This window comes from Neopsephotus bourkii, unplaced genomic scaffold (assembly GCF_033783945.1).
Source record: "Neopsephotus bourkii isolate Nb327-2 ecotype Australia unplaced genomic scaffold, CSIRO-AGI_Nbou_v1 NB_1780, whole genome shotgun sequence".
Classification (NCBI taxonomy): domain Eukaryota; kingdom Metazoa; phylum Chordata; class Aves; order Psittaciformes; family Psittacidae; genus Neopsephotus; species Neopsephotus bourkii.
This window is the reverse complement of record NW_026902254.1, coordinates 604,955-628,808: the sequence shown is the minus strand read 5'-3', so window position 1 is coordinate 628,808 and position 23,854 is coordinate 604,955. Positions and strand designations below refer to the sequence as shown.

Below are 23,854 nucleotides of genomic sequence, written 5' to 3'. Positions count from 1 at the left end.
TGATACTGGTACATATATATTACCAGCATTAATTTAAAATTAGATGCAAAAACACCCAATTAGTTGATTCACTATTCAGGACTAATAAGAAAACTTTACATTGTATGATAGCATCAAGTCCTCATAATGACAGTCTGTATTACACTGCTCTATTTTACTTGCTGGGGTTCTGAAGCAATTGAGAACTACAACTGCTGCCACTTAGCAGACTGTCTTTTTAAATGAAACACTTCATTGGGAATAATGAATTAATGAATTAACCAGGAGCACTTGATAAAGAAGCTGGTATTGAACTTTTCACTGTTATTTGATATTATTCATGATGTTTTGCCATAAGTGTGGCTCTGCTGTTCCCATTGCCCAGTGCATTAAGATCAGCTGAAAGTGAACATCTTAGGTCATCAATATTCCCAGCAATCAAGTTACTGTCATTTAAGCTGCTTCCAAAGATAAATAGTAAGGGTTTCCAACTCTATCCAGAAGCTGCTACAGAGGAGGAAGGAAAACAGACATGGCTTCTAAGTTTCAATCTTATTCTGAATATTTGAGATGACAGCACACTGAACTGCTGGGAGCTGCACCATGTGTTAATGGTGATCATGTTACACCATTTTTAGTTAATGATTTTGGAGTAGATCTGCAGAGGAGTCTGACAATTGCAGCATTACAAAGTGCAGAGTTCAGGTACCAATAACTTAAAGGAAGTGGAATATCCATCTTTCAGTCCTTCCTGTGCCTCCACAATAAAAGGGAAAGTTCACTTTTCCCTTTCTATACAGTCCTATGCAGAAAACAGGCAATAAGCTATATTTCTGCATCTTAGATTTCCAAAGATGAGCATCTCCACCTAAGACAGCTCTAAGCACTCATTTTTACTCCAATTCCCCATACCCTTTTCTTAAAATGGTATGAATCAGGTGTTGATTTTATTGTTAGGCTGCAATTGGAAGAGCATGTTTTACAGTCCTTCACACAATTATAATGATTGCAATGCTTGCCCAGCAAGTGACTCACTCATTATTCTCCACTGAGGGGCTCAAACATTAGTCTAGAGATCTGGGTCCTTCCCTAAGGACTAATACAACTTTAATTATTTTATACAAAGTGACCTAGTTTCAATAGGGAACTGCAATCCTATAATATTTTGTATGAGAATTACTTCCGATTTAAGCAAAAGTCTTCTACAATCACAGAAAAGGGCCCTAAGTCTTTCTCTGATTGTATTTCTGAGAAAAAATCCAGTAATTGCATTTCTTAAGGCAGCCAACTCACCAACCTTTGTTAGCATGACACATCTTCTGACTTGGTCCCCTTTGGGGACACAGGTTAGGTTAAATGCAGGTGAACAGTGACTGGTTTAGCAATAAAACATCTGTATTAACTTTGAAAAATGTCAAACCCGAGCCATGGACACATGAACTCAGACCCTTCCAGAGTGTAAGTTACTATGCAGACATTTTAAGAATCGCAACTTTAGATCTGGGCAATTCAACGTCTTTGTGAATACAACCTTTCCCTGCAGCCTCACTACACTGGCACCTACTGGTGGTCGTGTATGACCTGATGCTTTTTCTGCCGCCTGCAGACACACAGACAGTCCCAGCACCCTACCTCTGATCTCAGCTTTAGACCCACCAGAGTGGGTCAGAATTCAGCACTGGGAATCATTAAATTTCAACAGGGGCTGCTGTAGAGCATCAGTGATTTAAGTCAGTTTTCAACCTGTTGCTCTCAGGGAAAGTGGTCATGAGGAACATCAGACACAAGCAGAGGAATAGGATACAAGAGATGAGTGCTGAGGCACGTACCTGAACTATCATTCTAGAAGAAGTTGGTAGTTAGTGATATCAGAGGCAACGCTTAGAAGGAGCATTGAGAAAGTGCTTATTCCCTTGCTGCGGCATACCGCAATTAAGGCCATAGTTTCATGAACACTTCAAGCCCATATAAACCTTAAAAAGAAATAGTTCTGTCCCTACCTTGAGCTAGTATAGCTGTGCTAAGCCAAAAGAGAGAACCAATCCAAGCTAAAAGTGCGGCTTTCCCTTTTTTCAGTGTCTTTAACCTTCATCAGTCTCTCTGAGCTAATTCATCCTGCAATCTGAAAATGCTGGAGCCAGCACAAAGGGGAGGTTGGCAGAGGAAAAAGCAGCTGGGCATGCCAGGGGAGTTGGAAAAGCTCTTTCAGTCGCAGTGTTGCTTTCCAAAACTTTTATGTAATTAAGGCCTAACCTGTATCAGAAGCCCAATTCCAGCTTTTTCATCCACTTCTGCCCACTAAACATCTAATCAAAATTTAATGTCCTACAGCCCACCTGATTTTTAATTAAAGAAAAAAAATCTAATAGATGTGATCATTTTCCAGCTATTTATAAACACCCACAGTGATCCAGACGACAATTTTAAATTAGCCATAGCTGTAAAAATTATGATAAATAGAATGAATTATACTTTTCTACTTGTTGCAAGCAGTCCCAAGGACTGATAATGATATTAGTTTGATTTTAGATAGCCTTTCTGCCTAAAATATAGTGGCATTTTCTATTCATTATTTTTGTTTCAAGGAAGAAATGAAGACCATTTAACCTGCTCCCCGTTCCAAAACACTGCCAATATCTGCATCGTCCTCCCTTTGTATTTGCAGTAAATGGGTGCATTTGGCAAACAGTGGATTTTTAAATCATCTAAAGTGGTACAGGCCGTTCCAAGGATTTCCACTGCTATCAGACTTTGAACCCTTTATTAGAAATGCTGCAGGGATTTCTAGAAAGAGAAGAGATTAAAGGAAGAGGAACAGTATAATTTGTTTGGGCACTGGACAATATTCTGCACATTGTGTTGCATTTTCCAATACCTGTGAGGCCTTTGCAGAATAATGTAAAAGAAAATTATGTTTGATATTTGAAAAAGCAATAATATGACTTGATCTAATATAATAACAACAGAAATGGGCAGATGCTAGGGCTAAATATGAAAGGCCAGGCACAGACAAGTTGTGTCTCAGAAACAGACCTTTAAAAAATTAAGCTTGGTTGATTTAATATCCTTCTGAAAAGATAAACTAAAAAATACCCTCATCAGGGTATTACTATGAGATGGTTTCCTTCTCTGGGAACAGAGAACAAACAGGAAGCCGTCACTTGAGAGCATGGGGTGGGGAAGAGAAGTTGAACCTGTGAAATACTGAACATACTTAATGAGCAAAGTTTTAGTACTCTATAGGAAGGAGAAATTGGTTTAGTTATAGAAAGTAAAAAACCTGCCTTGCAATAGTGTCTATGTATTCAGATACTAAGTGAAATTTCTTGTGAATAAGGTTTTTTGTAGACCTCTCTCTTGATGGGAACTATCAGGAAAAACTTTGTGAAGCAAAGGGGCTTTATAAAAATAAGGCAATAGTTCTTCATAAAAAGTGAGTATTTACCTTGGCATTCTCACTGGGAAATGTATTATATTTTTGATCAAAAAAAATATGGCACAATAATCTACACAATAATTTTTATTAAAATTATCCTCACAATAGAACTATTCAAAGGTAAAGGACTATTAACCAGTGTCTCTACGTTTTCACTTATTCAGCCTTGAGCAGCTTCCGAAGTTTTACTGTTAAGCGAGCAGCATTTATAGTGAGAAAGCTGAGAGAGCAACAAGTAAACTCCATCACCAAAAAACACCTCAGTCTTCACAATTAAGCTAATATTTCACAGTAAAAAGATAGCTTAATAAAAACCAAATCATACAACAGTACTGGGCTCTAAATTTTAACTTCTTATTTAAAATCCTAAAGTATAAACCTTCAAGTTCAGCTGTTGGGAAGTTACAGCACTGTGCTGTCATTCCTATCATCTGTTCTGGTTAATTCAACAAAAATGCAATCATCTGCTTAGGCCAGCCCAAATCGCATTAGCACTGCCAAGTGCCTGTGTTATACACAGAGACTGTATTGCCGTGCTCATCAAACTGGAGCTAATTCACTGTCATCCCTATGTGTATACAAAGAAAACTCTTTCATCTTATTGGATATGACTACCTCCTTATGCAAAAGATAAAAATTAGTCATTCTTTTGTGCTTTTCCTATCTGTATGTCTTTCTCTCCTCTCTGATTATTTTTTATTGTATTTATTATTATAGCATGTATGCCCTGTTTTCCCTGTTCTAATTTGTCTCATTTACTCCTGCAGTTATATGACTCCACTAAAATCAACTGTTTGGATAATAACTATACCCACTGTTTATAGATGCGCTCACCTAAGCACTACACTAAAACTGAAGATTCATGTGCTGCTAAGAACTGCCATACCGGTCCATATGGTTTCAGCCCCATCTAGCAGTCTCCTGCCCCCAACAGTAGCCATAGGTGCCAAGTCAGAGACAGCTGAGAACAGAACATGCACATATAATAGCTTTTCCCCTAACTTCTGGCTCACAGAACTTCATGAGCCTACATGGAAATTAAAACAGTAAAAGTAATACAGAAAAGACAGGACGTAACTGCATTCCAAAGTATCATAAAAAGGAAGGGAAGGAATTCAAAATGATGGAGAAACACACTGCACTGGTGCAAACCAGTAGTTCAGCAAAAATGTGCTGGAAGTTACAGAATGATGACAGCACTCTACAAAGGCAGAACACACAACACTAACACCATTACACATTTCCATTGTTGCTCTGTCACTCATACTTTTAAATAAATAAAAAGTCTATGCTATAATATGCATATAGCATGTAAAGGTACATGCTATAACATTACTGTTCTTCCTCTCTGTCTTGATAAAGTCACTGTGATCTGGGAATTTTAACAAAACTAGTATCCTGCTTGGTTTCAAATGAGGGGAAAAAAAATTGATATTCAAGCCATGATGCCATCATGCCCACTGACCCAGTATATTTACAAATGCTACATAACCCAACTTAGAAAAGAAAAAAGAGCAGAACCGTGAGATCAGCCTCCTTAGCAAAAAGCTTAAACAGATGTATACAGGTGCTATTTAAATTCAGAAAGAGGGATAAATAACTAAATAGGTAAATAAAATTTGTCTAACACTAATAAAACATTGTCAATAAGTGCTCCAATTTAGTGGAATTCTAATTGTGGAAGCAAGACACCCACACGAACAGTCTGCACAAAGCATTAGAAAAGGGCTGTCTCATGGCAAAGACCATTCAGAGCTAGAAATATAAACCACAATGCAAGGCACCAATGACCTGGATTTTACCTGCACATTTTCACTTTTCCTACCTAGAAAGAATTTGTATATTTGCCAGTAATATATAAAGAAAAATCTGGACTCAGTCACTGTACATATGTGATGCTCAGTGAGCAAGCCAAGACTTCGAGGAACAAAGAATTTACTGCCCATGAACAGTAAATCTGACACACTTAGTAACCACCTAGGGTGTGCAATAGCAATTCAATGCAGTACATCTTCTGCACATTCTTCTGCCTGGGAAATTCCAGACAGAAATACAGCTGACCTGTCACTGCTGGCCTTGCAAACCAGTCTCCTACAGATCCTCTCCACATTTTCTAGCTTATATGAAGTTTGTGACTTTAAATTCCTCTATTACTCAGCCAAACATCACATTTCTGGTAAATTTTGTACTGTAAATAATTTGAAAGATAAATTAGATAAAGTAACTTCTTATAGAAGTTATTTTCATAGTAACACCTGCAAAATATCCAGTTAGCAAGAGAGTTGCTGAATCTCTTACAGGCTGTAGAGGCAGTTTGATTTAATTCACATCCTACAAAATAAAAAATTTTGTGAAAACAGTTATTATTACTGTACCTCTTTCTAGATTATCTATCAAAGTATTAAACATATAACCAAATACACTAAGGGGAGCATCAGGTACTGCATGAATTGAAAAGCAATCAAATTCAAACTTATCTGGACAAAATAGTTTATTAATTGCACTAATGATTACTTATTTCTTGGAATTCCAGAAGTGCTCAAGAGAACCTAGCTGTGAAAACGGCACTGCTCATCACATAAGCACGCTGTCTTTATCTAGGGATTATAGGAATCTAACACCACAGCTGTTACAATATTGCAGGAGTCCTGTCCAGATGAAAAAAACCACTATCTATAAAATCACCTAAGCTGGTACAGATAAAAAGCTCAAGGAGAGCCAGGCTCAAACTAGCAATGCCACATCTTGTTAAAGCATATGTCGCCTGTCTACAATACTTTTAACACATGCTAGAGCATACTGGATGCATTATCACATTTATTGCCTTGACAACAAAGCTAAAATTAATAGTACAGGGTAGTCCTTGTTCCAAATAACAAAAAATTCAAGAGGAAGCAAAGAAAGTATCAACAGTATTTACAGATCCATCTGAGATGATGTTTTTCTAAAAAGCAAACAAAAAGCCAAGATTGTTTAAAATTAGTTAACTAGGAGAATATGTGATTTTTCACAAGTCCCTCCCAGGCTGCTCTGTGCCTGGCAAACAAAAAATAAATAAGGAAAATTAAGGAAATATATTTTAAATAAGAAGTGTTGATAAAAATCATTTGAAAATAAAACCTTCCAATTCTTCAGGTTTCTTTTGTTTGCCTTACAGCTAAGGTTTTTCAAACAAGTTTCAAGTCAATGGAAATAGAATGCATTGAACCAAGCCCAGATTTTTTTTTTTTTTATAGCTAGCACTATATGTACTTTTGCTAAAGCACCCTCCAAGATTACAGACTAAAACAGAAAAATAAATTCTTTTTATAACTCATTTAAAGAAAAAAATAGATCAATCAAAAGTATGCTGTCTATATTTCAAGTTTATTCTAATCTGACTAGTTAATAGTTTAGTTTAGAAAAAAAAACCCACCCTAAATAACAGCAATAATATCACAATTAATTCAATGAAAGATTCACATTTGAATTTTGTTCATATTGTCATTGTTTCATTTTTAAGCATAGCACTGAAAAGGTGAACAAGTCAGCCTACTACTGTCAGTCAATATTGGGTGATTTTGTGGTAGCCACATGCTAGACTAAACTACAGAGCTATATTTAAACTGAGGAGATAGGGTCCCACTTATGTAATCCTGCTTTAGGAGCTTCTAATGAGCCTAACCCAGATACGCCTGCCAGCACATTCCCTGCTCAACACAGTGATGAGAGTACAATTTAATTGTAAAAATTGCTCACAGCACAAAGAACAGTTTTGTTTAACAACTTGATCTTCAATATAATTAGCAACCTAAAAATAAACTATTGCCTGATTTAACATAGAAGCTGTATTTGTATTATATTTGATACATAGCCATAGCCACAGTGTTGTTAAGAAGATATTCCTCATGCAGGGGAATTAGTCAATATAATTAGGTAACTAAAGCAATCAGTAAGTTCTTTGACACTAGAGCATTCACAGAGAGAGCAGATGCCTAACTAAAAGCTAATGAATGAATGAATGCAGAGGATACTGAAAGATGCTTTAGGTCTCAAGTTCTAAGTTAAGTGAGTTATTATAGCAGTGGCCTCTTTTTTCTTTAAAAATCTACTGACAAGAATGCTCATTCATCTCAGAAATGTCTTCATCTCTTAGAGAGCATCCACTGAGAGCTGGGCTTCCCCATTCGAGAGCCTTGCATTCAGCCACCTGTCTTGCAGACACATATGGCACTTGGGGATCAGCAGGGGCCAGGGTGAGTGTCGGTCACTTGGTAACATCTGCCAACTGACCATCAGTGGCATTAATGGAATACTGAAAGGAGTTAAGCTCACTCCTGCATGCTGAAAGACAGCTGTAGTGACAAAAGGTGTACATAAAAAGCATCACGTTAAGATCATAGGTGGTAAAATGGGTCAGGGAAAAGGATTAAGCTTTTCAGAACACACTTTTTGACCCAAGTCACATGCAGTGAACACCTTGCCAAATACAATAACAGTATTCTTTGAAATCAAGCACAGCATGAAATATCATAGAATCACAGAATGGTTTGGTTTGGAAGGGACCTTAAAGATCATCTAGCTACAATTCACCTGCCACAGGCAGAGACATCTTCCACTAGACCAGGTTGCTCAAAGGCACCCTGGGCCTGGCCTTGGGTGATGCAAGAAACAAGGACACGAACAGTAAAAAGCCCAACTATAAACAGAAGAAAAAATCAAGAATTCATCATTATAATTTGTCACTGTATCACATACTTTCATTCCCTGCTGTTTCTAGATTTGGTTATATTGAAAAGGTTGTTAGTTTGATCATCTCAAAAAATGTTTGTAATGCAAAAAATTATATGTATATACAAATACTTTGAATTTAATTATCAGTAGTTATTTTCTTTACACTGTGTCTATTGATACTGTATATACAGGAAAAGTACTAAAAATGCAGTTCAAAGAGATGCAGTTTCAGATCATCACATTTTCTCTGGGCACTAGGATGCCTTTCTCTGTTGTTATATCCAGTTCACAGATCGAAAGATTCAGAGAATAGGTACTATACCAGGAATAAAGACATGGCATTCCCAAAGCCAAATAAGGCCAATAGACCATAAACATGGTATCTTGGCTTCAAATGCTAATTACTTCCCTGCAAACCTAAGGCTATAGTCCAGTGGAAAGTTCTTCCACTGATTTAGCTCTTCATAAAGGAAACAATGAGGGGCCTCAAAGGAAAACATCTATTTTACTTAAATCTTTTCTATAAAAAAAAAACAAAACCAACAAACCATGATAACAGGAAGAAAAACAAATAATGGTGTCTTTTTAGCAAAAGAAGAGAAGAATACAAACCTATGGGAGGAAGGGAAGACAATAGCACATTTGATGACTGTCAATCTGAGCCCTTAGATTGTTTAACTATTGCATACAAATAGAGCACAGATTTAATTCTGTAATGGGAATGAGCCAGAATGTGAATCCCATTATCTCTTCCACCATGCCATGCACCTATCAATTAAGACACTGTTTCTGCACCATGAGAATGCAATGTAAACACTACATTTAATGCAAGCTGCCTCGTAGCCAAGCTTTCTGTGAAGACTTTTGTTGCCAAGATTTTCATGCCTTACTGTACCATCTCAAACATAGAAAGCTGCCCTTTGTGAAAGTGTAAAAGCAACATGAAAAGGAAGCAGAAGATAATTATCTTGCTTCCCACCATATTCAGCAATTAATCTGTTACTTTCAATCTTTCAAATTTAAAACAGAAAAATAGCAGTTAGATATGACAGCATTCGAACATATTTCAAAAGTTGCAATATTGTACATTGTCTCCAATCTATTAGCAATTTCAGCACTGGCTTGGTTGTTCACATAACACACATTCATTTTAAAGCAGCTCAGTCTGGGAGAGAGAGAGACATGAATCCTGTGCCATACCTGGTCATTGGAATTAATCATACAAGAGGCAGATGCTGAACCATCTCAGATGCCCCATTCAAATGCTCCATTCACCTAGGGCTTTGTGTATATCATATCATAGAATCATAGAATCATAGAATCATAGAATCATAGAATCATAGAATCATAGAATCATAGAATCATAGAATCATAGAATCATAGAATCATAGAATCATAGAATCATAGAATAGTTAGGGTTGGAAAGGACCTTAAGAACATCTAGTTCCAACCCCCCCTGCCATGGGCAGGGACAACTCGCAATAAACTACTGCACAATGAGGTGACAGATTCAGTAGGAAAGTCTAAAGATAATAGTTGATAAATGCTGCTTTGATAGATTCAGACTTATTTTTAACATTGATCCCAAGCTAAAGAAAGCTAATCTATATGTCCATGAAGCAAACAATACAAACAGTGGGAAAACCTGGCTCTGAAAAGTGACTCAGCACATGCACTGAGTTTCAAACTGAGCTTCAAAGCTGAATAAATATTTGTAACATGTAAAATTTAGAAGGATGGTTACATTCACTCAGAAAAAGAAAAAAAAAGGCAGTAAGGAAGTTAGCAGTAAGCTAACTAAAAACAAAATCAGAAATTAGCAGCTAAGTAGCTCGCTATTAAATTTTCAATGAATTTAAAGTCATCCAACATGGTACAATTTTCAAGTAGAAAGCCGATGAATTTAGAAAGACAAATCCCATATTTTGCAGCAATAAAATTTGTTGAAAATGTGTTTCTTTGGCATTTTATGGGTATATTTGAACTGATATTAACATTTATTATTAAAATTGCATAATATGAAGACATTCATATTAATAACTGTGTATTACACTAATTCACATACAGGTGATCTGTGCAGACTGAAATGTATATTTCATCCTACAGAGACAGACAACCTCAATGGAAGAAAAGCATCAATAATGTAAAAAGGAAATGTAAAATGAAATAGTTATCAGAAAAAGCTGAATTTCCAGTTACACGGAAGGTTTGCGTGCTTCATGAATAACAGAGGAAGAAAACGTCAATAACTGAGAAATCATGCTATGAAAGAAGAAGTATCAATGAAGTACAAAACAATACGCAGATTATTGCATGGAGACATGAAACATCTGAATATAAATTGTACTTATCAAAAAACAATGAGTTTTAGCTATGCTAGAACAAATACAAAGCTGAGCTTCAATTTACGTACAGATCAACATTATGAACATGGCATTATCTCACTGTCTCAGTATATCATAGAATCATAGAATAGTTAGGGTTGGAAAAGACCTCAAGATCATCAAGCTCCAACCCCCCTGCCATGGGCAGGGACACCTCCCTCTAAAGCATATTACCCAAGTCCTCATCCAACCTGGCCTTGAACACTGACAGGGAGGGAGCATTCACAACCTCCCTGGACAACCTATTCCAGTGCCTCAGCACCCTAACAGGAAAGAATTTCCTCCTTATATCCAATCTAAACTTCCCCTGTTTAAGTTTTAACATGTAGAAGGATGACAAAAGAATTTATTCCTTTCTTGCCATGTGGGTAAGGAGAAGGATAACTAAACAAGAACCAGTTTTGAAAACTGCTTTCTGCATTATCAAGAACAAGGCGTTAGCGTTGTCTCCTTGACATACTTCCACAGCAAGCATTCCAAACACAGAAGCAGCAGATCAAACTCTCCTGACATTAAAAGATTAAATAAATCTCTGTACAGAGACTTATTTCCCACACATATACCCTGGAACAGAAGCAGAGACAAATTCCAATCCAACTTGCAGACTGTAGATGTCTCTTACATCTACAATGAAGTTGGAATCAATCTTGAAATGTATTGCACAACTTCACTCCAGGCATACCCAAGGGAAAATCATGTAAATATACAAGTCTGGCTACATCTTGCAGGTTAAGGCCCCCATGCATCACAATGTTATTAGAAATGTGGGGTTTTTTCCTTGCAATAAAAAAAAAAGTTTAAATGTCTTTGATTACAAAGGCCACAGCATTCTCCCATCTAATCCAACTTTAGAAAACCAGAGAGAGAAGTGCAAAATTTGATTGAACTGCTTAAATAATGAAGCAACTGCTTAAATAATGAAGCTTTGATATTTAATTTATTTGCTTGAAACTATACACTGCTAGAAACAAACATTATTTTAACCTGACAGTCCCACTGAGACCAATATTTCTAATTCTAAGCTGTTTATTAGCACAAATACTACTAACAGCATGCAGAAAAGAAATCTCAGATCTAGAGCTGGCTTTGAAATTCTGCTTGTTATAGTTATGGTTTAAAGCTTTGTTTTCACATCTGCATAGGTACTACCCAATCCAGTCTGAAGCCCAGATGACAGAACCAAGGGCTGACTGTCTTCAGTGCCCCTCTACAGCTCTATAAGCCAGTATTTCCTTTAACTCATTTCCCACATTCCTCTTGAGCACAACAATACGGATTTAAAGAGCATTCAAGTCTTCAGTCACAAGGTTGGCACCATTTCTCCAACATCTTGCTCACCTAAGTAAAACAACCCTAGATACTGCAATACGGAATGATATTAACTAACCAGAGAATCACAGTATATAATGCTCCAACATGATCTATAAGGTTTGATAGAGCACAGAAGGTGATTCTGGGATATGCTTCTAAAAACTCTGAAGAGCTAAAAACTCTAGAATGGATAGGATGAAGTTTCTGTAAAGGAATGTCAAGCAAGAAAGCATCTGATCTTGCACAGCTGGCTCTATTTCAAATGGGACAGATGTGGCACTACAAGAGTCCTTGCTAGCAAAAGAGAGAAGAGCAGGAACAAACCAGAGGGTCTGCAGTCAGAGAACTGTGGGTGGGTGTGCAGGACCATACTCCCAAAGGAACAATATTGCTGTCAATGAGCCATAACATCTCAGCTAAGGTTACCAAAAATATTTAGAGGGGAAAAGATCAGGAACTACTTGACAGTTTTCCACATAGGGGAAATTATTAATAGTCACTCACAGGGCAATGGTAACCACCTACGTTATTGCCTTAGCCATCTCACTGGCAAGAATGAGGAAAACATTGCATGTATACACTATAAAAAATCCCATGCTTCAAATGTATAGCCATTTCTTGGCATCCAAAAATTGACTAGGGACTATGATGCAATCTGTGAACTGGATATAACCAACAGAGTCCCAGCAACGTAGGCATGGATCATATGAAGCTTTGTGACATGGATGTTCACAGGTAAGTTTAAGGAGTCTCAGAATTACAATACAATATATAGAATTTATTCTAAAAGTTCTAATTCACTAATGTATTGGTTTAGCTTTACACCAAAAGGACAGTCAGTCTGTGCACCTGCTCAGTCACTGTGAGCTTTGGAATGTGGCCCCAGAGTCACATTTATCTACTAAAATCTTAAGAACACATACAAGCACTTACAGGGCCACTTTTCAGGGCAGTTTTCATCAGTCAGAAGTACTTGTAGCATGGCCCACTCTGAAAGTTGGGAGGGAGGAAGGAAATCTGATTTTTAGAATTTACTTTAGATAAAAGAAGGATATATATGCATTCAAACCTCTAAAACTGTAGCACCTCTTCCTGTGCACAGAGGTAAGGCTGTTGGTCACAGTCACAATGAGTGCAACTACCACCATCAACCTCTCTGCCTCGACTATTTTTTATTTACATCCAATGTAAATCTAGAGCACATGTGACTAAGGTGATGGATGCATGGATGATGGGTTCAGGTTATACACACATGTTCAAGGACTGCTTTTTCCGAGCTCAAGATCGGAGCATCCCGACACGTAGGAAGTCAAGGAAGAGGGTCAGGAGACCTGCGTGGCTAAATAGGGAATTGCTGGGTATGCTGAAGTGGAAGAGAAGAGTTTACAGGTCATGGAAGGAAGGGCTGGCCACTTGGGAAGAATATAAGGCTGCTGCTAGAGGATGTAGGAAAGCTGCTAGGATGACTAAGGCTTCCTTGGAATTAAAGCTGGCGAGAGGGGTCAAGGACAGCAGAAAGAGCTTTTTCAAATACATGGCAGATAAAACTAACACCAGAGGCAATGTAGGCCCGCTGATGAATGGGACGGGTGCCCTGGTGACAGAAGATACAGAGATGGCAGAGTTACTGAATGCCTTCTTTGTCTCTGTCTACTCTGCCGGAGGCAGTCCTGAAGAGCCCTGTACCGCTGAGACCTCGGATGAAGATAGGTCAACGGAGCGGTCTGCCTTAGTCGATGAGGAATGGGTTAAAGACCAGTTGAGCAATCTGGACATCCATAAATCCATGGGTCCAGATGGGATGCACCCGCGGGTGCTGAGGGAACTGGCAGAAGTCATTGCTAGACCGCTCTCCATCATCTTTACCAAGTCTTGGGAAACGGGAGAGGTGCCTGAGGACTGGAGGAAAGCAAATGTCACTCCTGTCTTCAAAAAGGGCAAGAAGGAGGACCCAGGTAACTATAGACCGGTTAGCCTCACCTCCATTCCTGGGAAAGTAATGGAACACCTTATCCTTGGTGCCATCTTAAGGCATATCAAGGATAAGAGGGTTATGAGGAGCAGTCAACATGGCTTCACCAAGGGGAAGTCATGCTTGACCAATCTCGTAGCCTTTTATGAGGAAATAACACGGTGGATGGATGATGGTAGAGCGGTGGATGTGGTCTACCTTGACTTCAGCAAAGCGTTTGACACAGTCTCCCACAGCATCCTTGCAGCTAAATTGAGGAAGTGTGGTCTGGATGATCGGGTAGTGAGGTGGACTGTGAACCGGCTGAAGGAGAGAAGCCAGAGAGTTGTAGTCTATGGGGTGGAGTCTAGTTGGAGGCCTGTATCTAGTGGAGTGCCTCAAGGGTCAGTACTGGGACCAGTATTATTTAATATATTCATCAATGATTTAGATGAGGGAATTGAGTGTACTATCAGCAAGTTTGCTGATGACACTAAGCTGGGAGGGGTGGCCGACACGCCAGAAGGCTGTGCTGCCATCCAGCGAGACCTGGACAGGCTGGAGAGCTGGGCGGGCAATAACTTGATGAAATATAACAAGGGAAAGTGTAGGGTCCTGCATCTGGGCAGGAACAACCCCAGGTTCCAGTATAGGTTGGGGAACGACCTGTTAGAAAGCAGTGTAGGGGAGAGGGACCTGGGGGTCCTGGTGGACAACAGGGTGACCATGAGCCGCCACTGTGCCCTTGTGGCCAAGAAGGCCAATGGCATCCTGGGGTGTATTAGAAGGGGGGTGGTTAGTAGGTCGAGAGAGGTCCTCCTTCCCCTCTACTCTGCCTTGGTGAGACCTCATCTGGAATATTGTGTCCAGTTCTGGGCCCCTCAGTTTAAGAAGGACAGGGACCTGCTGGAGAGAGTCCAGCGCAGGGCAACTAAGATGATTAAGGGAGTGGAGCATCTCCCTTATGAGGAAAGACTGAGGGAGCTGGGTCTCTATAGTTTGGAGAAGAGGAGACTGAGGGGTGACCTTATTAGTGTATATAAATATATAAAGGGGGAGTGTCACGAGGATGGAGCCAGGCTCTTCTCAGTGGCAAACAATGATAGGACAAGGGGAAATGGGTACAAACTGGAACACAAGAGGTTCCACTTAAACTTGAGAAGAAACTTCTTCTCAGTGAGGGTGACAGAACACTGAAACAGGCTGCCCAGGGAGGTTGTGGAGTCTACTTCTTTGGAGACATTCAAAACCCGCCTGGACACGTTCCTGTGTAACCTTATCTAGGTGTTCCTGCTCTGGCAGGGGGATTGGACTAGATGATCTTTTGAGGTCCCTTCCAATCTCTAACATACTGTGATACTGTGATACTGTGATACACTGGAGCTGAGGTCAGAACCAAAGCAGTCAGTACCAAGAGGGTTCTTAATTTATTATTTAAAAACTTACAACCCTTGCAAGAGAGAACCCATGACAACAGTTACATCACCTGTAGGGTGAGATGTACCTCAGGCAATACAAGACAGGAAAAAGTGGTTTGTGTAATTCAAGAACTCTCAGAATAACAGTTTCCCGTTGTACAGTTTCATTAATAAAGAATATATAGAAGCCTTTAGGATTCCTTCCACATAAGGAAAAAAAATGTTACAGCAGAAAACAGAATGACGTTGCTTAAACTGTGCGGAACATCCATTCCTCCATCGTGAAAAAGCACACAGCAGAATAAGAACACGTAGCATTTTGCCATCAACAAAGCTGCCTACATGGACGCCTACTCTTTCTTATTTTCGCTATAGAGCATATTCTTTTAACTCACTCATCTCCTTTTGCATCTTTCTCACAATTATTGACTTACCTACTTTCCATACAGTTTCTTCAGGCCTGTTTTTCACAAGAAAACTGACCATGGAAATAGTTAGTCTCCTACAGTTCAAAATATATCATCCATTTGAATTTTTCCGTCTCCCAGCATAGTTATATACCAATATATAAAAATAGTTTCCTTGGAAAACCGAGGGTTTGTTCCAGGGCATCTGAAATAACTAGAACAAGCTAGTTATGCTGCATAGATCTAAGCTTCATACTGTGATAGATTCATGCATATGGTCCCAGGTCCCAGAAAGGAGCTGGCAATTACTGCATTCCAGTGCAGGACCATGGATTTTTTCCAGCTCCCTTACTCCACATGCCAGTTACAGATGACTGTGGCAGCTGAACCAGTAATGGATTTTTGCATCAGATGCACAAGAGATAGATATACTAGATATGGAAGAGCAAACCTGCAGTACATATTGCTTTTTCTTCAAATGAGAATTATTGTTCTTGACAATCATGATATTTAAGGCTCTGCTTTACTGACATCCAGCAGGAGTTTAGATTTACAGATCTAGAACTGTAAGAAATGCACAGTATTTATTACTTACAGTGATATGGGGACATGTCCCTCCGAAAGTTTTAGATATTCTTCTTCTTTGTGTGAGGAAACAGCAAACTCAAACCTGTGTTGCTTTTGTGCTCTTTGAAGGATTAACCTCTCTCAGTTCCTGGACAATATATACATTAAGCACACTAAGTACTCTGACTAAAACTTAAATACTGTTTAAATCAGGCACATCTCCAATACATCCCCTCGTAAAGCATAATCTGGCATTATTATGAAATTATGTGCCAGAATCTTCTATTATACAGGAATCTTCTATTTCATCCAGTTGGTCAGATATACTGTCTCCACAAACATACTTACGTCTGTGTTAATCCTTGAAGTGTTGTCTGGGTGCACATTTGTGAATGCACACAAAAGCCTTCTGCATTTATTGTTTTTCTCTTAGAAACCACTGCTTTTTGTCCAATAACCAGATCCCTAATAACTAGCCAAAGAGGTAGAATAAATCTACCTCATATATCTAAGCATGGTTGTGGTCGTGATCCCCCACAGTGGTGCAGAAATAGCCATCTATCTTCCAGACTAGAAAAACACCTAGGAAAAGCTAAGGTGGAAAGATGGGAAAAAGAAGAAAACCCAAAATATGTCAGGCTTTCTTACACAATAGAAAAAAAAGAAAAATAAAATAAATAAATCAGAAATAAAATATATACACAGAATATTTGTTATTAATGTAAAGGCAGTGTTGGTACAATTAGTCTGAATGCAGGAAAGCTTTGGGGTTTACTGAAAGAGGTCATAATAGCCCCAACTTCCTGGCTGGTAGAGTTTAGAATCAAAAAAATCTTGTGAAATTGTAACATGAGGGTGATCCCTTAAACACAAACAGAAGATACAAACAAAAAGGCAAACCAGAAAACATTAATAATGGAATAATAATGGAATAAGATGTCAGGAATAAAAAAAAATTAGCCCCAAAACAGTCACTATTTGAGGTAGCTCACTACAGAGAATACAAGTTAGTGCCACTCAACAGCAAATCTGGATTAAAAATACAGAAAGGCTCATCTAACCTTCTGAAGTACATGCATCTTGAGTTCTGGAGCATGAGACACATCTTTGAGACTTCAAACCTTCTTTTACAAATGCAGTTTGAAACTGGCCAACAAATGCACAAAATAATCATAGCAGACTAAAAGACAGCAGGAGCATTTAAGCCTCATTTCCATAGGAAGCCAGGCTACAGCAAATGTAATTAAAGTTTTTAGTAAGTGTTTGCCATTTTACTAAAAGACTCTGAATTACCAGAACAGACATTGTTGGGGCACAGCATCCCATCCACCCTCCCCATCCTACATGTTAGTGGCCAAAGCCACATGCAAAAGCTAATAGGATGATTATCTTCTAGAAGCACTATGCTGCACAGAGAAGCTGAAGTCTGTGTGAGAATTAAGTCCTTATTGGTCAGCTGAATTCTTTTCTTTTGCCATAGTGCAGCTAGGTTTTCACTGTGATCTTTCTTAAAATGGGCAGATATCAAAGAACATCGATACACAAAGCTGGGATAAAATGCAATTGCAGATCATTCTTTTTGGTTTAAGAAATAGGGAGTTCAGGAAAGAATATGAGAGGACATATGACTGAATTCTTCAAAAAATAAAGTTCTGCTACACTAAATTTGCAAGACTATAATTATAACATCGTCTATACCTAACAAATTTAGCAAGGAATGATTAAGAGATGATCTGTTCTACAAGAGATACCAAACGGTGACTCAAGGTAGTTCAGCATAAGGCAAAAACACTGTGAAAGTGGTGTTTTAGACATTGATAGGGAAAAAGCTGTGTTCTTGGGGTTTCGTCTCTCATTTCTAAGCAATTTGGAGAAGCAACACATCACAATTCACTCTCTCCATTCTGACAGGGACCACAGTGTATTTGCATTCACATAGTGAAGAAAGAACTGCATAAAGGAGTTAATACAAAGTCATAAAAATACTTGCAGCTTAGAGACTGAAACAGAACAGGAATTGCTGTCTCACAAAGTAAAACCTTCACCTCAGAAATGTGCCCGATTAGACTCAGAATAAATATGCATCACATTGACACAAGTATTTATAAACATGGAGAACAAGCTTATTCAGAGAATTAGGTGTTCACAAGTAAAAAAAGCTTCTACCTTTGGATGGCAGCTCAAATGCAAGTTAGTGAGAAGAAATGCAAAATATTGGACACTTTCTTAGCATAAATAAAAGCATTATGGTCCAGTAAATAAACAGTTACCATATGCTGGATACTGCTCTAGAGAGAAAACAGAAAGAAAAAAAAAAGATGAAATCTTAGCCTTGTGATCACTGATATATTGGGAAGTCTTACCAAAATAGGTCTACTTTAGATAGAGAAGAAGTTCCTCATTTTAATATTTAAGAGAAATCAGGTACTTTTGGAAGAACCCAAGGAAGATTGCTCTGCAGTAGCTTACTCTTATTCTCATGATACAAATCATAAAAATAACAATACTTCAGTTTCAATTGTACCTGTGTGCCACTTGGCTCACCCCATCTTAAAACAAATAGATAATGTTAGGATTAAACTTGAGTGCATTATACTCACAGGGGGGAAAATCACCTCCTCACCTGCATAATGAAGTCAAAGCAACCAAATATGCAGATGGTGCCCATAATGAAGGCTGACAATCACGATGACTGTAGCTAAAGGGACACTTTTTACTGACGTTACACCCAGGAAGCCATGCATTTCATCTGCAGCATGTGCTGAACAGCAGCGCTAAAGCAAAAGTGAAACTGGCAAACACAGCCGGGTGACATTAGTAACACTTCCGTACTGAATGGAAAGGTAACAGCTACCAGAAGAGCAACTAAAAATGTTCAATACCAATGTTTTGTCAAAGACAGATGAAATGGAAGACAACTGTCAGTTATCCAAGAGGATGAAAGCTTAGTCAACATGGCGCTGAAAAGGATGAGAAATACACTTTCTCAAACAGCTTCCACTTTCCTTACACGTAGGGTGCTACAGAACAGGCAAAATACTCTTCAGGTGAACCAAAACCAAGATTTTTGAACTGTATTTGTCATTATATCAAGCACCTTATTCACCCTTAACAGCTGCAGGTGGGAGCTTCACAAATACCTTTTTATTTGCATTTATGCATGTGTTTGAGAGACTGCATGGTAAAGAAAGAATGTGCCAGATTCAAAGTAGCTGTGGAATAAAATATCAGGTCTACAAGCCTGGCATTATATTGAACAGCACATAGAAGTTTCTCTTAAACTGCTATTCTTATTAGATGATGGAATACTGCAAGTAAGGAAGTAACCAACTTGAAGTTCTAGTGATTTCAAAGAAAGGCCTATGAAAGCATACCATATGCTAAAAAACTGTATGATTCATAATAATGTGCAAGGAATGGAAGATTCACTGAAAGAGAATGAGTTAAAAATTAAACTACTACTGCGGTTCCATTTTGCCCCACTAAGAAAGAATCTGTGCCATTTTTCTGAACTACTATAGACATTTTTCATTTTACTGAAGTTAGGGCTGATAAACTTTTATATTTAAAATGATCTTAGGAAAAGTTAAACATAGGGTTACGAAATTTCCATGCAAAGGAAAGCCTTCCTGAGATGGTAAAAAAGCACTTTCTTAGATTGTGAACTTGTGATATCTTATTGTAATGTGAATAAATCATGGAACAATGACTATGAAAGTGATTTTCCTGAATGATAGAGAGTACAATAAGTACCATAAATCAGCAACTGTTCTATGAATGGAATTTTTTAATGAAAAACAAAAGAGATGTAATGTGTTTGTGCGTATCAGTACACAAAGCTGCAATTAAGGCTGCATATTGCCCCTTCAAAATGAAGCAGAATAGAGTTAATGAACATGGAGAAGAATAAAAAGCCAGGATTACAGACAAGAACACGAGGAGAGATTTAATACTTCCCTTGATGACAGAGCAACCTTAGATCAAAATTAATAAATAAATGGATAAATTGAGATGCAGTTATCAGTGCTACATGTCCATATATCCTTTTAGAGGGAGACAGCATGCAACCAACCTTGCTTCTACACAAAGAGGCAATCCAATCTTGTATTCTTCGTTACTTTCTGTTCCCTGGCATCTATTTAAGCCAGCTCCAGGTGGCCTTACACTGTCCAGAAAGCTGGCCTTACACTGCCCAGAACTCTGACCTAGGGCCATTTACTCCCTTAATACACTTGCTACTCCTGCATCTTCTATTTTCTTGCATAATCTGATTTTCAACAGAAAAAAAAACAACCCAAACTATACATTAAAATAACCATAAACATTTAAAAGTCGACAAATCATATTTAAAAGCAGAAACTGACAGCAGAGCTGAGAAAAAAACATAACAAAGATGGTGCTGGGGACACTATGGAAAACAAAAAGTGAATTTGAATGAGATGGCCCTCTAAGAGAAAAATCACGAGGAACCTGTATTCTATCACTGTGTACTAAGGTGAACATTTAACAGAGCACGTCTCCTCCAATCCAAGCTTCATTTTTATTTCAGGTTCAACCCATATCCTCTTTTGAGGATATTTCTAACTCTAGTGTTCCCATAACAACAATCTAAGACACTAAGGAACATACATTTAAGTGGAGAGTGAGCATTGCTCAGAGCATTTCCAAAAACAAAAAGGAAAAAGCCTTAATCTGCATGATGGAGTACTTATACATGTTGTGAGAAAACATACCAATAGCCTCTTACAGTACTATTATCTCAGCCCATAGCGCACTCAAGCCTCAGTGCCTCAGTGAAGGAGTCCTAGGGGGTGGCCTCCTTAAACTTCTAGAGCATCATTCCAAACAGTGGTCTCTCCAGCCATGAGGAGAATCACCTCTTCTGGAAGGTCCAAGATTCTTGGCCCTTCTGTTTAAAACTCCAACATACCTATTCACATTGTATTAACATCCTCACTACCTGTACCCATCCAAAAACAAAAACCCCAAACCCAAAAAGATCCCATGCTACCTCAGGTGCAAGAAACAAAGTTATCCCAACAGACCAAGAAACATATACAGAGAAGAGACTGAAAACAAATGTTCTAAGCCCTACTATCAGAGCTCCTGTATTAGAACTAATTTTAACATTATTAATAGTAAGGCATGCAGATTTTCAATGCAGAACAAAAGCACCATCTCAAAAGATAATTAAGTGGAACTTAAGTCTTCATAAGAACCTTCCTGCCTAAATGCACCATGAATTACTGTGTCTTACAATCAGAAAACATCTATTTTCAGCAGGCTTTGGAAAAAAAACACATAGCGTATTCACCCCTAGCTGTATGAAGCCTGAAACAAACTGGCATCTTATGGAGATGAAACACAGCAGACCCCAACCAGCGTTACAGAGACATATTTCTGCATAAATACATATGCACATCATGCTTATCCTCAGTGAGACCAACAATGTAAGAAAAGATATTACTGTGTATACCTGATGGGTCCTAAGCACAGGACAGGAATCTCAGGGAGCAAAAGGAATCTTGAAACAAAGTAGGAACTCATTTTCTTCTCCCTTACAAAATTTGCTAGGATTTCTCTCTAATAATTCTATGAGTTTTTAAAATAAATAATAGAATTAAATACCATCTGTCTGAATTTACATATTTTCTAGGATGGTTTGATAAGACAGCGCACAGGGAAGTCATCAGCCAGGCTAGTAATATATGACTTATAATCTGTAAATACCTATCAAAAATGATTCTTGCTTGTTTGTCAGACCTGTGTCCACTCCACCCCCCCTCTAAATGGAGACCCCACAAACCCACAGTGACCTGCAGGCCTTACAGCTGGTTTCATGGCTGAGGGAAAGAACTTTTCCCCACATCTCACCCATTCACTGGGACAAACGAAGCTTAATGAGCAACCAATAAATAAAAATTATCCTGTGCAGATACTCCTCTCATCCAACCCCCTGGAGTGATCTGTTCTGTAGTGTTGCCATAGAAAATGGAAAGAAAGCCTCCAATTAGGGAAGAGGTCACCCTTACGCATGGGTATTATGTAAATATCAGGCAGCAAGCACCCTCCAAAAAGAAAGGCCTCATCCTGACAGCCCTCTAAGGACAGGCCTCAGGTTTGCTCTTAAGACAACCCATGTCAGCAGGGCTCGGCTTGCAAGAGCCGCTCCAACCCCCCGCCGCAGCCCCGGGCCGCCCGCCTGAGCCCAGGTAAAGCCCGGGGTAGAGGGGAGAGCAGAGCCCCGGCCGGACCGGGACAGCCGCACCGTTTTCCAGCCCTCCCGCAGGTACCGGCGGCTGCTGGCAGGGATGCGCGAACAGGGGCATCCCCTCGGGGTTCGGCGCGACCGGAGCTCTCCCCCTCCTCGGCCGCGCCCCGGCTGGCTGATGGCTGCGGGGGGGTTGCGGGAGATCAGGAGCGGGCGGGGAGCCCTGTTAGGAGCTGCCTCTCCCCGCCTGAGGACTGGCAGCGCCCAGCCCAGCCAAGGACTGGGCGCCCTTCCCTGGTCTTCCTCGCCCGTCGGGTCACCGGCACGGAGGAACGAACGGAGCCGGGCACTGCCTCCCCCCACCCCGGGCTGCACTTTTTCCCCTTCGGGCACATCACACGATCAAAGTCCCCGAGTGCAGCAGCATCCCCTATCCATCCACCCATCCTCCCATCCATCCTCCCTCCCTCCCCCACCCCCGTCTCCCGTGCAGCCCCCGCATCACCCACTCGTGCCTCCCGCCGCCCCTACTCACCCACTCCGCGGCCGGGAACGGCGGCAGGGCCCCTCCAAGCCCCTGTCCCGCTGCTGCCCCGGGGGGACCCGCTGGCGCGATGCGGCCGGAGCGGCGAAGCAGGCGGCGAATCTCCGCCCGGCAGCCGCACCTCGCTGCCGGCGCCGCGCTCCCTCCCCAGCTGTCACCGGCGGCCCGCCCTCGGGAGGCGGCAGCCCCGCCCCGAGCGGCGGAGGGAGCCCCGATAACGCTGCCGCTGCTGCCGCGGGTCGGGGCTCTCTCGGCCTCGGCCCGTGCCCCGGGACCCGCTCCTGCTCCAGGAAACTCCCCCCCCCACTCTGAATCAAGTGAAGTCACCGTGGCCCGGTGGGTTCGGTGTGACAGCCCCGTGTCGGGCTTGCCATTCCCATAGATGGGGACTCCTGCCATGGAGAATAGTGTGCTGAGAAGGATTTACCTGTTCGAGTTTCTATGTTATGCCCTGTGGTAGCACACAATTAGACACGAGGTTCTCAGGTAACTCAACTGCTAGCACTTGCTATCCCTGTCAGACGACAATAAACCCCAATACCCCTCAAAAATCTCATTGTTAGAATGGAACAGAATAGCTGCTTGAGGTTCCCAGGTCCAGGCTTTGCTTGTGGGTTTCATACCAAAGTGTCCTTTCTGCACTGCCATACTTGGCTTTTAATATGCCTTTTCTAAAATGCTGCACAGTATCAAGGAGAAGATAAACAGTTTTGCCATTCTATTTGGGTTTTGGGTTGTTTTTTTTTTGTGTGTGTGTGTTGTTCCTGCTGGGGCGGTAGGTCTTAACAAGACATGATGGATATGGGAAAATAGCTAGATTTGAAAGAAGAACTGCAAGAACAAGAAACATGCATCAGTCTTGACACATGAGAAGGAGGTTGATGTGGTTCATCAGAAAGGCACCTCTGGGGGCACCTCTGGGCTGCAACACAC

The 23,854-nt window shown here is 40.1% G+C and overlaps 1 protein-coding gene across 2 annotated transcripts in view; it reads right to left on the bottom strand.

Annotated features, from left to right (window-relative positions):
• Positions 1-23,078, bottom strand: part of JAKMIP1 (janus kinase and microtubule interacting protein 1) — a 135,479-nt gene extending 112,401 nt beyond the window's left edge. For both annotated transcript variants that reach the window (XM_061379895.1, XM_061379896.1), the window contains exon 1: positions 22,913-23,078. The gene's annotated coding sequence lies outside the window, so the exon portion shown is untranslated. The remainder of the gene's footprint in view (positions 1-22,912) is intronic.
• Positions 23,079-23,854: the final 776 nt, after the last annotated feature.